The sequence below is a fragment of the Grampus griseus genome, assembly GCF_964374135.1.
Source record: "Grampus griseus genome assembly, chromosome: 10".
NCBI lineage: Eukaryota > Metazoa > Chordata > Mammalia > Artiodactyla > Delphinidae > Grampus > Grampus griseus.
The window spans coordinates 22,430,666-22,445,262 of record NC_139004.1 but is presented as its reverse complement, the minus strand read 5'-3'; the positions used below and the strand labels follow the sequence as shown (position 1 = coordinate 22,445,262).

The 14,597-nt window shown below is 47.4% G+C and overlaps 1 pseudogene across 1 annotated transcript in view; it reads right to left on the bottom strand.

Moving 5' to 3' along the window:
• The window catches only part of LOC309828037 (tripartite motif-containing protein 26-like), a 105,748-nt pseudogene that overhangs the window by 44,561 nt on the left and 46,590 nt on the right, over positions 1 to 14,597 (bottom strand). Inside the window, exon 8 of the transcript in view lies at positions 999 to 1,031. The product of the transcript in view is annotated as a tripartite motif-containing protein 26-like (transcript). The remainder of the gene's footprint in view (positions 1 to 998; positions 1,032 to 14,597) is intronic.

Below are 14,597 nucleotides of genomic sequence, written 5' to 3'. Positions count from 1 at the left end.
TACCTTCCCACCATCATAATCCAGAGCAGCTCCAGTCAGCCTTGGACAGTAGGACAGGATCTGGCAAGGCTCAGGGCCGGTGCGTATATAGACCCCAGCTGAAGACAGCTGCGGAGTCCAGAACCCCTCCTCGGGGGTGAAGCTGAGAAACCCTCTTCTCACCACTGACTCTCCTGCTGCCCTCAGCAGGCAGAATTCTGGCCACATTCCATTGTCCTGCGACCATTCCCCTCCGACTGCTCCTTCTCACCTCTATATCCAGGAGAACTAGACCCATCAGGGATGCCTAGAAATCCACCAAGATAGCTACTGCCAAACACACCTCTGCTTCCACCCCCGTATTTCACTGCTTCTTCTTCCTCCCCTGCTCCCCACCAGATCCTGTCCACTGTCACTTCCTGATGCACTTTGCCCTGCGTGAAGCCCTTACTGCCCAGCACACCAGGCTCCGGATCAAATCGCTGACCATGCTGCTATGTGTTCATTCACAAGCCAGTGAATATCATGCTCTTCCCATTTGGAAACACTGAGAGGTAGCCATTGGCTGTCTGGGAATTCAGGATGATCCTCACTGTGGGGACAAGGGGATAAAGGTGTGGCATCACAAAAGACAGCAATTGAGATTTATCCCATAGGTTATGGGGCCTTTATGACAATGGGGGTGGACTCCTCAGGGGAGCAGGCCAGAAACTGCTTGTGACCTCATACTATTAGCAACCATATCTGGAAAATGAAGAGAACACAGAAAATTCAAGGGCACAGGCAGTATGATGAGACTTGAGAGGGCAAAACGGTAAGGACTGAGATCACTGCAGCTGCACAAATCTGGGGAAAGGTTTGTGGGTTTGAAATCTGAATTCTCGGGATAAAGAATTTGGATACATTAGTCACACGAAGACCTTCCTCTTTAAAACGAAAGAACTGACCCATAAGTAATGGAGCTTCATAGGAAAGCTGCAATTAGCAAACTTCAGCCACTATCCCCTCCAGATGCTCACTTGTTTTATATTCCAGATCCCTCATCAATTTTCCTGGAATAAAAGTACCAAAGGACAGTAAGCAATTCTGACACCACATCTTCTAGGTTAAATTCTCTTACTGTTGGCTAATATAATTTTAGAAGGTGACAAAGCACTGTGAAAACTCAAGTGAAATAGAGAAATCAATTCAGGAGACACCCAGAGCTGTCCAGTCTAAAGTGGTTCATGTAAGTATCCCGGCCAACATCTGCTGAACCCACCTGGTGCTTCATTAAAGAGTTCCTTCGGGCATATTCCCTGTTTTTAAACTAAGCCCTAAACTTCTAGTCCTAGACAATACTATTTCTCTCCACTCTCAAAGATACCTCTTTTAGATTCATTCTCCCAGTATTCTTTAAATTAAATTTTCTTTTTTATTCGGTACGTGGGCCTCTTACTGTTGTGGCCTCTCCCGTTGCGGAGCACAGGCTCCGCCCGTGCAGGCTCAGCGGCCATGGCTCACGGGCCCAGCCGCTCCGCGGCATGTGGGATCCTCCCGGACCAGGGCACAAACCCGTGTCCCCTGCATCAGCAGGCGGACTCTCAACCACTGCGCCACCAGGGAAGCCCCTAAATATACATTTTTTAAAGCTTTAAAGTTAAAATTAAGGAAGTGCTGGGCAGAGATGTGTAAGCTAAATACGAAATGAAAGAAATCTGACGTCTTGATCTTATTTTCGAACAGGATTGTATTCAAAGCAAAAAATTATTAAGTGAGACAACAGAGGGTGTTTTATGTTACTAAGAAAATTATAATCCACAATTAAGATATAACTCTCCTTAAAGGTCATACAGAAAAAATGTATTAAAATATAACAAGCAAAAACTATAGGAATACAAGTAAAATGGGCAAAAACTCATTGCTAATAGGAATCTTTGAGTGATTTCTTCTAGTCCATAACATATCAAGAAGTCAAAAAATAAGTGTCAATACAAAATACCTAAATAACAAAACTACTAAGAAAAACTTCATGGAGATATAGCAAATCCTATTCCAAGAACACAGAGAATGTACCTTCTTTTCAAATGTTTGGAACTGTCCAAAAGTTTACAACGTACAATACAGAAAGCCTCAATAAGTGGAGAGTGGTAGAAATGGCAAAAAACTTGTCTGGTCACAAGGTTTAAAAACTATGAAACATAAAACTATTAGAAAAAACCCTGCACACCACTGACAGGAAAACAAAACAAAAAAAAGAGGCAGGGGAGTCCTTGAAGAGGATCTTATCCTGGAGGAGAATGTTGGACAGAGTTCTCACCTCCGTGTCCTGGACCTGGCTGTCTAGTGCTCGTTCCCTTCACCCGCTGCCTATAGGACGGTCCCTGCCTTGTGCTGGTTGGCAGCCAAACCATCAGGAGTTATGGTGTCTTGATCTTTGGAGTCGATGCTACTCAGCAAGCCCCTGCCTGGGCCCTCCCTGCTTTGTCTACCAGAGCCTCCAGAGCACAGACGACACACCATCCCAGCCCTGACGGAGAGGGCACCCTGAGATCTTAGGCCCTGGGCTTGCACCCTCAGAGGTCACCCTAACCTGGCAGTGTGGTGAGGAGGACCAGACCCAGGCCGTGGAGCCTGTAGAGACCAGGCCTTCAGAGGACAGAACGTTCCAGAAGTGGGCGGCCCTGGTGTTGCCTTCTGGAGACGAGCAGAGACACACGTGCCACGTGCAGCACCAGGGGCTGCCTGAACCCCTCTTCCTGAGGTCCGGTGTGGAGGGATCTGAGGGGGAACCTTCTCAGGGAAGTAGGAGCCCTTCTGGGGACATTCAGCAGGGTCAGGGCTCAGGTGTGAGGTCAGGGCCCCTCCCTCTCCTTTCCTCCTCAAAGCCGTCTTCCCAGCCCAACATCCCCGTCAAGGGAGCATTTGCTGGCCAGGTTCTCCTTGCAGCTGCTGTCAGTGGGGTTGTGTTTGCAGGAGTTTAGATGGGTCGAACTTTGCCTGCAAGAACTGTGCTCTAGAACAACAAGAGCTCAGCTTAGGAAGGGATTCTGGGTTTCATGGTTCTGACCCAAGGGTCTCTTGCCTCAGGGCTTGAACTGCAGCTCCTGTGCTCGTGACTTCTGCAGCCAACGTGCAGACATCCTGTTGCGCAGCAAAGCCTGGAGGGACCCTGGCTGGTGGGAGGCCAGCTGAGGAAGTGCAGGTGAGCTGGGAGGCTGGGGACCTGCTGGATCCCCCGAGCCCCTGTTCCAGGTCCGGCCAGTGTACGTGGCTGCCTTTGGACTCCTGGACCTTGATCTAAGTTCAGCTCCCCTTCTCCTCTGTGAGGGTTCCAGGAGCAGGGCCACATGAGGCCCAGAAAGTACCACATTGCCTGGGGAATGGGTCTCTTTCTAGTGGGACAAAAATTCTCAGGTTGGTCTCCAGCAGGATCCTAAATTTTTTTTACAAAGATGAAGTAGTATTAAGACCAGTCCTACAATGAACTGGCAAATCTGAAGGGAGAGTGTAACCTGCATGTGTGTCTGTCTGTGTGTGTTCACATGCGGATAGAAATGTGTGTGGATGTCTGTGTATATGTGTGTGGGTGAGTGTACACAAGCATGTGTGGGCCTTTGTATGTGTATGTGTGTTTTTGTGGTGTGCGGGTGTGCATTGCTCTGATGCGTCCTCATCCTGGCCCCCACCCTGGCCTTCTCCAGGTGCCCCTCCCACCTCAGGGGATGTAAGAGACAGGACAGCTCTCCATCTGCACATGAGTAAGAAGAGGCTGAGGTGATGAGTGTTGGGGAGAAGTGGTCCTCGTCCTCTCGGAAGAAAGAAACAGGAGCTGCATGCGTGGACTCTCTTCCTCCCCAGGATTTTGCCTTAATAAATGTGTCAGATACCATTTTAAGGGACTTACATGAAGCAAATCATTTAAATCTCATCAGAGTCCTCTGAGATAGGGACAGCTATCAACCCCATTTTACAGACAAGGAAACTGAGGCCTCAGAGAGCTTGGCTGGCTCTCAATGGCTGAGCCATGACTAAAGAAGCGGTCTGACTGCTGCGCCCAGGTCTGTACTCACTCTGCTGTGTTGACTCCCATACACTGTTCACCAGCCTCACTAAGGGTCACCTCCTCTGGGGGCTCTGACAGCTTCCCTGTCCGCTCTGGGCTCTGAGACTGGCTGGGAGTCTATTGCGTTTCTCACACTCCCTATAGGTGTGTCCATGGGGTCTGAAGTGACAGGAGAGTTGGTTCTCCATTGGCTGCTGGAGTGTGTTTGCCGGAGGTTGGGGGAAGTGAGGGTCACATCTGTGTGTGAGTAGGCTTTCCAGATGCTGAAGGGTGACGACCAGCAGGGCCCATGCAGAGTTTACTCATCACTGTGTTATTCCACAGCCTGAAACCACGGCCCCTCGTGGGCCTGAGAGTCACAGGGGTGCTCACGCATCTCCTTCCCATCCCTGCTGCCCCGACTGCTTTTCTGCCAGCTGACTTCCTGGGAACATCTGCTGTCCAAGGTGACACATGAGGAGGGGTCTGGCCACAGCCCTGCTCACCAGCACTTCCTCCCACCCTACCTGCTGCTCCCTTCTGGGGCCTCCTGGATGAACTGAGAGGACAGCAACTAGGATAGACAGAGAAGCTGACATTACGCTGCTAAAGAGAAAGCAGAATGTCTGTCACCAAGGGAAGGAAAGCGTTGGCTTAGGGAAGAAGACTGAGTAGTTTCTTGTGGGCTGTTACACTGGCAGCCTCAGACTTCTGCTGCATGTCGACAGGAGGCTGACCTTAATTTCCTGCCATGTAGGACTTGCCAACGCGGCTGCTTCCTTCCTCAGAGCTTGCAAGCAGTGAAGACAGTGGAAAGTCAGCCAGCAAGATGGGGTCTTGCTCTTCTATGATCTAATCTCAGGAGTGACATCCCCGTTGTCATATTCTATTGGTCAGAAGCAAGTCACAGGTCCCACCCACACTCAGGGGCAGAGAGCCACAAGGTGTGAACCCCAGGAGGCAGGGATCCTTGGGTAGCATCTCAGAGTCTGTCTGCACTGGGACATTCCAGGTCAGAGAAGCAGGAGCACGAGGTAGTGAGGACTCTGCCCTGGTCGTGTTCACACACGGATTGCACAGTCACTGAACAGTCATTGTCACTGTGGGTCCGCCTCAGGCAGGATGATCTGCAGAACTGACTTGTGTTTATCTGGGCACCGACCTGGATACAAGAATCAATGTTTTCATCGGAAAGGTTTCTCTCCAGGTCTGTGGGAATCTGAGAGGGTCCGCTCTGAATAATTGCCCGGTTACTTTTCAAACCTCCTACACCTCTAGGAAAGTGCTGTCACTAAAGTCACCCACATTTTCTTCCCTGTGTCATCCTGCCAGCAAACCCTGGGCTCCCACTATTCCTCACATCTTACTTTCATACAGGATCCCAGAGTCACTCCTTGTGATTCTAGTTTGTTGGTTTCCTCCCCTTCATCCAGATTATTTCTTAGTGATTTTCTCTTGTGTTGATTACTCAGTTTCATTAGGAAATTGTGTTCTCTAACTAACCCTTTCCACTAATTTTTGGACCAAATGGGCCAAGGTCGTCTCTCCATTCCTCAGCTCACGTCCCACACAGGGACAGGATAAGAGTGGGGCTCCTGGGAAGTCATGGACTGGCACAGACCCTCATCGGGGTGAGACATTTAGGTCACCAAGGCATAGACCTTAGCTTTCTTTATGTCCCCGGCAGGGGGCACCACACCCGGCACACAGTATGCTCTCAATCAGCTCCCTCCCTCCTGGAAGCTGTTTCCCCAACAACTAATTATAGACTATGTTGCATTTGCCAGGTCATTTCACTCCATCGTGAGTTCCTTGATGTGTCACTCACTGAGACCCAGCACAGGGCCTGACATCTAGTAACCGCCTAGTAAATGATTACTAAATGAGTGTGGGGTTTTCTTTGGTCATTCAACATTGATTTCAACTTACTAATACATGCATAAAGTTAAAAAAAATCATATGACATAGAAGATATACAGTGAAATGTAAATTTCTTCCTCCATCCCATCCAAAACCCTTCCAAATTCCCTCCCTGGACACAGTAACTGTTACCAGTTTCGACAGTGTTATAGAGAGCGATTTCATTTTATCAGGTGGTATTTATCACATATTCTATCTGCAATTTTGTTATCAATTAGCAATATATTGTAAGATTATTCTATTTTTAAACTACAAATCTGGCTCAGCTTAAGATATTGATAATAACAATTCTCCACTGCTGATTTAAAAAAATTTAAGTATAGGGCTTCCCTGGTGGCGCAGTGGTTGAGAGTCCGCCTGCCGATGCAGGGGACACGGGTTCGTGCCCCGGTTTGGGAAGAACCCACATGCCACGGAGCGGCTGGGCCCGTGTGCCATGGCCGCTGGGCCTGCGAGTCCGGAGCCTGTGCTCCGCAATGGGAGAGGCCGCAACAGTGAGAGGCCCGCGTACCGCAAGAAAAAAAAAAACAAATTAAGTATAGCAAAAATCATCTCTCTTCCATAGTAATAGAGTTCTTTTTCTGGACAAAGTCACCTAGAATAAAAACACATTCGAGACTTTCCTCATGGCGCAGTGGTTTAGAATCTGCCTGCCAATGCAGGGGACACGGCTTCGATCCCTGGTCGGCGAAGATCCCACATGCCGCGGAGCAAATAAGCCCGTGCACCACAACTACTGAAGCCTGTGAGCCTACAGCCCATTCTCGCAACAAGAGAAGACACCGCAATGAGAAGCCCCTGCAATGCAGCTAAGCGGAACTAGAGAAAGCCCAGCAGCGAAGACTCAATGCAGCCTAAATTAATTAATTAATTAATTAATTAAAGTAAAAAAAATACCATTCAATCTCCACTACTTGTATCCTTTTGATTAAGTTCTGGCCAATATGATGAAGCAGATGTGAACTTTATAATTTTGATCTTAAAGGGAAGAAACCTTTTTTCCTTCCCTGCTTTCCCTGGTTGCTCATGGACCATGAACATGGTCTTAGGTACCTTGGGTCATGCCAACAATGGTAACATCCCAGGGACAGTAAAGAAGGAAGGTCAAGGAGACCTGGACGCCTGGACATCCTCGTGGTGCAGAGCCACCCTAGCAGCCCTGGAACTGCCTGCCTCACTGGCATGGGAGCCACACACAAGCTTCCATCCTGTGAGACCACTGTTATTTGGGTTCTGCTGCACATACTGAATACATATCGGGAGAAAAGGACTTCCCAGGAGTGTGGGGCTGTGGTGGTCTGTTCTAAGATGAGCAGAGATATATTTACAGTGCCACCACTTGGGCTCCTGGGACATTATTGTAAATGGAGAAAGGGAGAGCTGGGCCAGGGCTGGGGGCGCAGCACAGGGAGACGGTTACCCTCCTCATCTTTCTAGCCATGGGGTCTGATAGGGGAGCGTTTGGGTCACCAGGTGTTAGAGATTTGGGAGCCTTCGTTTCTTCACTTCCCTTCTTGTCCTTTTCACAGACAGTTCTCTTGACATTCCAGCCAGGATGAGAATCCCTGCTGGTGGTCTCTTCCTCCTCCTCCTCCTGTCTGATGACAGTGACTGTGGAGGCTGACATCTAGAGGAGAAACTCCTCAGGTAGGGAGAGAATGCAGCATCGGTTGTCATTGGGTTCCATCGGGAATCTCTGCTTCCCCAGCCAGGCCTGGACAGCCAGCCCTGAGACAGCGGACCCCAGGTCCCTCATATCTTTTCCCCTGGTGATGCCCAAATATACATTCATCACTTCCCCTATTGTATTTTTTACCAATGAGTCACTAGGTCCAGCTTATGTTCCAAAAGTATTAGACAGGGGCATAGATACCAGAGGAGGGAACATCGGGGACCAACTTAGAGTCTGCCGACCACAGGGTGACTTTGGGACCATCCGACTACATGGCCTGTCACACGGCTGAGGGTAGCAATGCAGAGACCAGAATAAATAAGGAGTTCAAGTCAAAGGTTTTGGGGCTCACTTCACAGGAATCCAGATCAAAATTATATTCCCCCAAAACTGGCCTGATCTTCCAGGTAATTGGGGATTTTTAAAAGAGAGAACTTTGTAGGTAGAAACATAAACGTAGGAAATGAAAAGCCAGGTAGCAGCGCTGAGAGTTAGCGCTGTCTCACTGTCATTGACAACGATGCTTCCAGTTTCCGCAAGAACCACAGTGGTGAGTTAACTGGTACGTGATGTGACCACCACCCCTGCATCCTTTAAGTCTGTGAGGATGACGTTAACTTCTTTCATTGTCCCAAGACACAATATTGTCTTTAATGTTCTGTCATAGCTGAGCTTGGGAGGCTTTTTCAGGGGATTCCACTAAGCCTTTCTGACTAAAAGCTTTTACTTCACAGATTAAAAAAAACAATATGAGGGGCTTCCCTGGTGGTGCAGTGGTTGAGAGTCCGCCTGCCGATGCAGGGGACACAGGTTCATGCCCCAGTCTGGGAGGATCCCACGTGCCGTGGAGCGGCTGGGCCTGTGAGCCGTGACCGCTGGGCCTGCGCATCTGGAGCCTGTGCTCCGCGACGGGAGAGGCCACAACAGTGAGAGGCCCACGTACCGCAAAACAAACAAACAAACAAAAAACAACAATATGAGCTCTCTGGGTGACATTTCCAATTACAGCTCATAAGCTTGAGAAAACCAAAGGTAAGATTTTTCCAGATTTGGCTGATGCCCTAAGGATAAAAACAACTTTTCCCTCTGGGTTATTACCCACGTTTATATTTTGGCCTAAACAATTATTCTCTTGATACTGTACTTATGGAAGCTTTTTATACTTTATTATTTGTTTTCACTGGAAGAGGCAGCCTTAAAACAAGTTCTATCGCGGTACTGGGAATGGAGTCTCCATGACCTATTTTTTCACTCCTGCTATTTATCTGGCACCATGGTTGGTGCGAGAATACAAGTCCACCCAAAGCAATGATTCTTATCACTTGTGTGAGCCAGTGCTGCTTTGTGAAATGTTTGCTCTCAGCTCACAATAAGAAACACACAGACATTAAAAGTGAGTGTAAGCAAGTAAACTTCTACCTTTATCTTGTCCCAGACTGATAATTGCCAAGAAAAAGATGAGCATGTATATCATGTCATTGGATCTGCTAAGACAGTTGGATCATTAGTTCCTCATGGACCAGAGATTGAGTAACTTGGTGTCTAAACTAGTACTGATACTTTTTAAAGACTTTTGTGGGGATCACATGTAAACTGGTAAGTGATATGGATACTTTCCCCAGAACGATGTGCATGTACAAAGAAATATGAAACAGTATAAAATGTCAGTGTTTATGTATGGATCCCATGAAGACTTATAGATCTTGTTTTTTTTTTTTTTTTTTTTCTTGTTTTTTTAAGCTTAGAAAGAGACAAAGGTAGGGAGAGGACATTTTGAGTAATCATTTCATTATTGAAAAATGCACTCTGCTTATCTGAGTATAAACTGGAGTAGACAGAAGCTGGACCCCATAACAGAACATCACAGAAGAAGTTGAAAGATGTCATTTATTACTTATTCATCCATCCAACCTGACTGCTTACAATGTACCAGGTCAAGTGCTCGTCTAGATCACTGCTGCAAAAATTGAAATTTGTCATTCTTTTTCCCTTCCTCACCTTCAACCTCCACCCCTAGAATCTGTACCCTCTTCCCAAGTTAGGGGAATTTCAAACTTGAAGATCTTGGTAGGAGGTAGAGACCACCTCCTTCCATAGGAGAGAAAAACCTGCTTCCAAACATTCTGGCAGGTTGAAACAGCCTGAGGCTCCACTAGGCAGGTGACCCCATGCCGGACTCTGACTCAGGACGTGGTGACACAGAGAGGCGGGAACTGTGCTGAACGCTTTGGCACATGTGGCAGAGGCAGCAGGAGTGTCATCCAGTTGTCAGGAGCAGCAGAGACAGCAGGACGAGCCGCAGGGCACGCTGTCCAGCATCAGGGCTGACAGTGCTGTGAAAAGTGGCATCTGTGCCCACCTGCAGGGGCAGCGGTTCCTCTGTGGGACCCGACCTTGGTGGGATTGTGGATTCTGTTCCTGGCTGTGTAGTCTCAGGGCTGTTCTGTGGCTTTTTCCTGAAATAAAACTACAATCAATCTCTCTTCCCCGCGCACCGCCCCCTCCCCCGTTCCATTTAGAACAATTTGAAACCCTTTTTTGCCCATAAAGAACTGCATGAGAATACCATGTAGCGAAACTCTGAGAGAGCAAGGATTCAGAGACTCTTCCCCGCTGCTTTATTGAGATATGATTGATCTACAATATTGAGTAAGTTTATGGTATACAACTTGTTGACTTGATACACTTTATATTGCAAAATAATTACCACCGTAGCATTAGCTTACAACTGTATCATGCCACATTATCACCTTTTTCGTGTGTGTGGAGAAAATTTAGGTCTACCCTCTTAGAACTCAAAAGCTTTTCTTTATGCTGAGTGGATAACTGCTTCTTAAATTTTCCACCTGGCTATACTGCATGGTAGAGAAAACATGTATCTCCCAGAAAATGTCCTGCCTTTTTCTTCCCAGGGAAGACACATTTCAATGCAGATTTAAAACCCCTCCCCACCCTGATTACTCTCTGATCCCTGACCTCAGTGGATCCCAATCTGCCTGAGCCTCAGGACTGCTTGTAGGGATTCTGACAAAGTACTCAGCCTCTTCCCCGACCCGCCATCTCAGAATGTGGGCATGAGGTCCAGGAATCCCTTATGAACAAGCCCTACAGGTGAGGCTGATGCACAGCCACGTGGGAATCCTGGTCTACATCGCTGCTACTAAATGTGTGATCTGAAGCCCAGCAACATTAGCACCAAACTTGTTTAAAATGCAGATTCTCACGCTCCCTTCCACCTGAGGTGTGCAGGTGGTGCACAGGAAGATCGGGACCCCCTGGTCTCTTTGCCGTCTAGACTCGGTGTTCAGAACCGTGCGGTCTGCTTGGGTGTGTGGGCTGATCAGATCGCATAGCGCTGGGGGGTCCAGGGTTCAGTCCTTGTCCTTCCTCTTCTGTAGCCAATTCTCCCCTGGTGACCTCATCTGTTCGCAAAGCTTTAAACCTCATTTATAGGGTGTCACTTCCTCCAACTATTTCCCCAGCCAGGTCATCTCACCTGAACCCCAGACTCAGTTTGTACTTTCCTAAAGCGAATGCCAGTGCTGTGGCCTCTTCAAATATGCTGCTTCCAGAGTCTCCCCATTTCTGCGGAAGGTGCCCCACATGTCTACTTGCAAATCTCAAAATTTGGGGTCTTCCTTCATTCTGCTTTCTTATAACCCAAATTTCATCCATTAGGAATTGCTGTAAAACGCCACTTTCAGAATATATCCAGAATCCAATCAGTTACTATTACTTTCCCTGCTCACACCCCAGACACTCACCAGTATCTCCTGCCTGGACACTGCACCATTTCCTAGTTTCCTCTATGGAATCTCTTGCCCTTCACCTCCTGATTCTGCCCAGCAACCAGATGTTTCTAGAGAGTAGTCACACCAGGTCAATCTTCTGTTCAAACCATCTTGTAGGGGCTTCCCTGGTGGCGCAGTGGTTGAGAGTCCGCCTGCCGATGCAGGGGACATGGGTTCGTGCCCCAGTCCCGGAGGATCCCATGTGCTGCGGAGCGGCTGGGCCCGTGAGCCGTGGCCGCTGGGCCTGCGCGTCTGGAGCCTGTGCTCCGCAAGGAGAGAGGCAACAGCGATGAGAGGCTCGCGTACCGCAAAACAAACAAACAAACAAAAATACAACAATATGAGCTCTCTGGGTGACATTTCCAATTACAGCTCATAAGCTTGAGAAAACCAAAGGTAAGATTTTTCCAGATTTGGATGATGCCCTAAGGATAAAAACAACTTTTCCCTCTGGGTTATTACCCACGTTTATATTTCGGCCTAAACAATTATTCTCTTGATACTGTACCTATGGAAGCTTTTTATACTTTATTATTTGTTTTCACTGGAAGATGCAGCCTTAAAACAAGTTCTATCGCGGTACTGGGAATGGAGTCTCCATGACCTATTTTTTCACTCCTGCTATTTATCTGGCACCATGGTAGGTGCGAGAATACAAGTCCACCCAAACCAATGATTCTTTATCACTTGTGTGAGCCAGTGCTGCTTTGTGAAATGTTTGCTCTCAGCTCACAATAAGAAACACACAGACATTAAAAGTGAGTGTAAGCAAGTAAACTTCTACCTTTATCTTGTCCCAGACTGATAATTGCCAAGAAAAAGATGAGCATGTATATCATGTCATTGGATCTGCTAAGACAGTTGGATCATTAGTTCCTCATGGACCAGAGATTGAGTAACTTGGTGTCTAAACTCGTACTGATACTTTTTAAAGACTTTTGTGGGGATCACATGTAAACTGATAAGTGATATGGATACTTTCCCCAGAAAGATGTGCATGTACAAAGAAATATGAAACAGTATAAAATGTCAGTGTTTATGTATGGATCCCATGAAGACTTATAGATCTTGTTTTTTTAAGCTTAGAAAGAGACAAAGGTAGGGAGAGGACATTTTGAGTAATCATTTCATTATTGAAAAATGCACTCTGCTTATCTGAGTATAAACTGGAGTAGACAGAAGCTAGACCCCATAACAGAACATCACAGAAGAAGTTGAAAGATGTCATTTATTACTTATTCGTCCATCCAACCTGACTGCTTACAATGTACCAGGTCAAGTTCTCGTCTAGATCACTGCTGCAAAAATTGAAATTTGTCATTCTTTTTCCCTTCCTCACCTTCAACCTCCACCCCTAGAATCTGTACCCTCTTCCCAAGTTAGGGGAATTTCAAATTTGAAGATCTTGGTAGGAGGTAGAGACCACCTCCTTCCATAGGAGAGAAAAACCTGCTTCCGAACATTCTGGCAGGTTGAAACAGCCTGAGGCTCCACCAGGCAGGTGACCCCATGCTGGACTCTGACTCAGGACGTGGTGACACAGAGAGGCGGGAACTGTGCTGAACGCTTTGGCACATGTGGCAGAGGCGGCAGGAGTGTCATCCAGTTGTCAGGAGCAGCAGAGACAGCAGGGCACGCTGTCCAGCATCAGGGCTGACAGTGCTGTGAAAAGTGGCATCTGTGCCCACCTGCAGGGGCAGCGGTTCCTCTGTGGGACCCGACCTGGGTGGGATTGTGGATTCTGTTCCTGGCTGCGTAGTCTCAGGGCTGTTCTGTGGCTTTTTCCTGAAATAAAACAAAACTACAATCAATCTCTCTTTCTCTCTCTCTCTCTCGTTCCATTTAGAACAATTTGAAACCCTTTTTTGCCCATAAAGAACTGCATGAGAATACCATGTAGCGAAACTCTGAGAGAGCAGGGGTTCAGAGACTCTTCCCCGCTGCTTTATTGAGATATGATTGATCTACAATATTGAGTAAGTTTATGGTGTACAACTTGACTTGATACACTTAATATTGCAAAATAATTACCACCGTAGCATTAGCTTACAACTGTATCATGCCACGTTATCACCTTTTTCGTGTGTGTGGAGAAAATTTAGGTCTACCCTCTTAGAACTCAAAAGCTTTTCTTTATGCTGAGTGGATAACTGCTTCTAAAATTTTCCACCTGGCTATACTGCATGGTAGAGAAAACATGTATCTCCCAGAAAATGTCCTGCCTTTTTCTTCCCAGGGAAGAAACATTTCAATGCAGATTTAAAACCCCTCCCCACCCTGATTACTCTCTGATCCCTGACCTCAGTGGATCCCAATCTGCCTGAGCCTCAGGACTGCTTGTAGGGATTCTGACAAAGTACTCAGGCCTCTTCCCCAACCCGCCATCTCAGAATGTGGGCACGAGGTCCAGGAATCCCTTATGAACAAGCCGTACAGGTGAGGCTGATGCACAGCCACGTGGGAATCCTGGTCTACATTGTTGCTACTAAATGTGTGATCTGAAGACCAGCAACATCAGCACCAAACTTGTTTAAAATGCAGATTCTCACGCTCCCTTCCACCTGAGGTGTGCAGGTGGTGCACTGGAAGATCGGGAGCCCCCGGTCTCTTTGCTGTCTAGACTCGGTGTTCAGAACCGTGCGGTCTGCTTGGGTGTGTGGTCTGATCAGATCGCATAACGCTGGAGGGTTCAGGGTTCAGTCCTTGTCCTTCCTCTTCTGTAGCCAATTCTCCCCTGGTGACCTCATCTGTTCGCAAAGCTTTAAACCTCATTTATAGGGTGTCACTTCCTCCAACTATTTCCCCAACCAGGTCATCTCACCTGAACCCCAGACTCAGTTTGCACTTTCCTAAAGCAAATGCCAGTGCTGTGGCCTCTTCAAATATGCTGCTTCCAGAGTCTCCCCATTTCTGCGGAAGGTGCCCCACATGTCTACTTGCAAATCTCAAAATTTGGGGTCTTCCTTCATTCTGCTTTCTTATAACCCAAATTTCATCCATTAGGAATTGCTGTAAAACGCCATTTTCAGAATATATCCAGAATCCAATCAGTTACTATTACTTTCCCTGCTCACACCCCAGACAAGGACCAGTATCTCCAGCCTGGACACTGCACCATTTCCTACAGTTTCCTCTATGGAATCTCTTGCCCTTCACCTCCTGATTCTGCCCAGCAGCCAGATGTTTCTAGAGAGTAGTCACATAAGGTCAA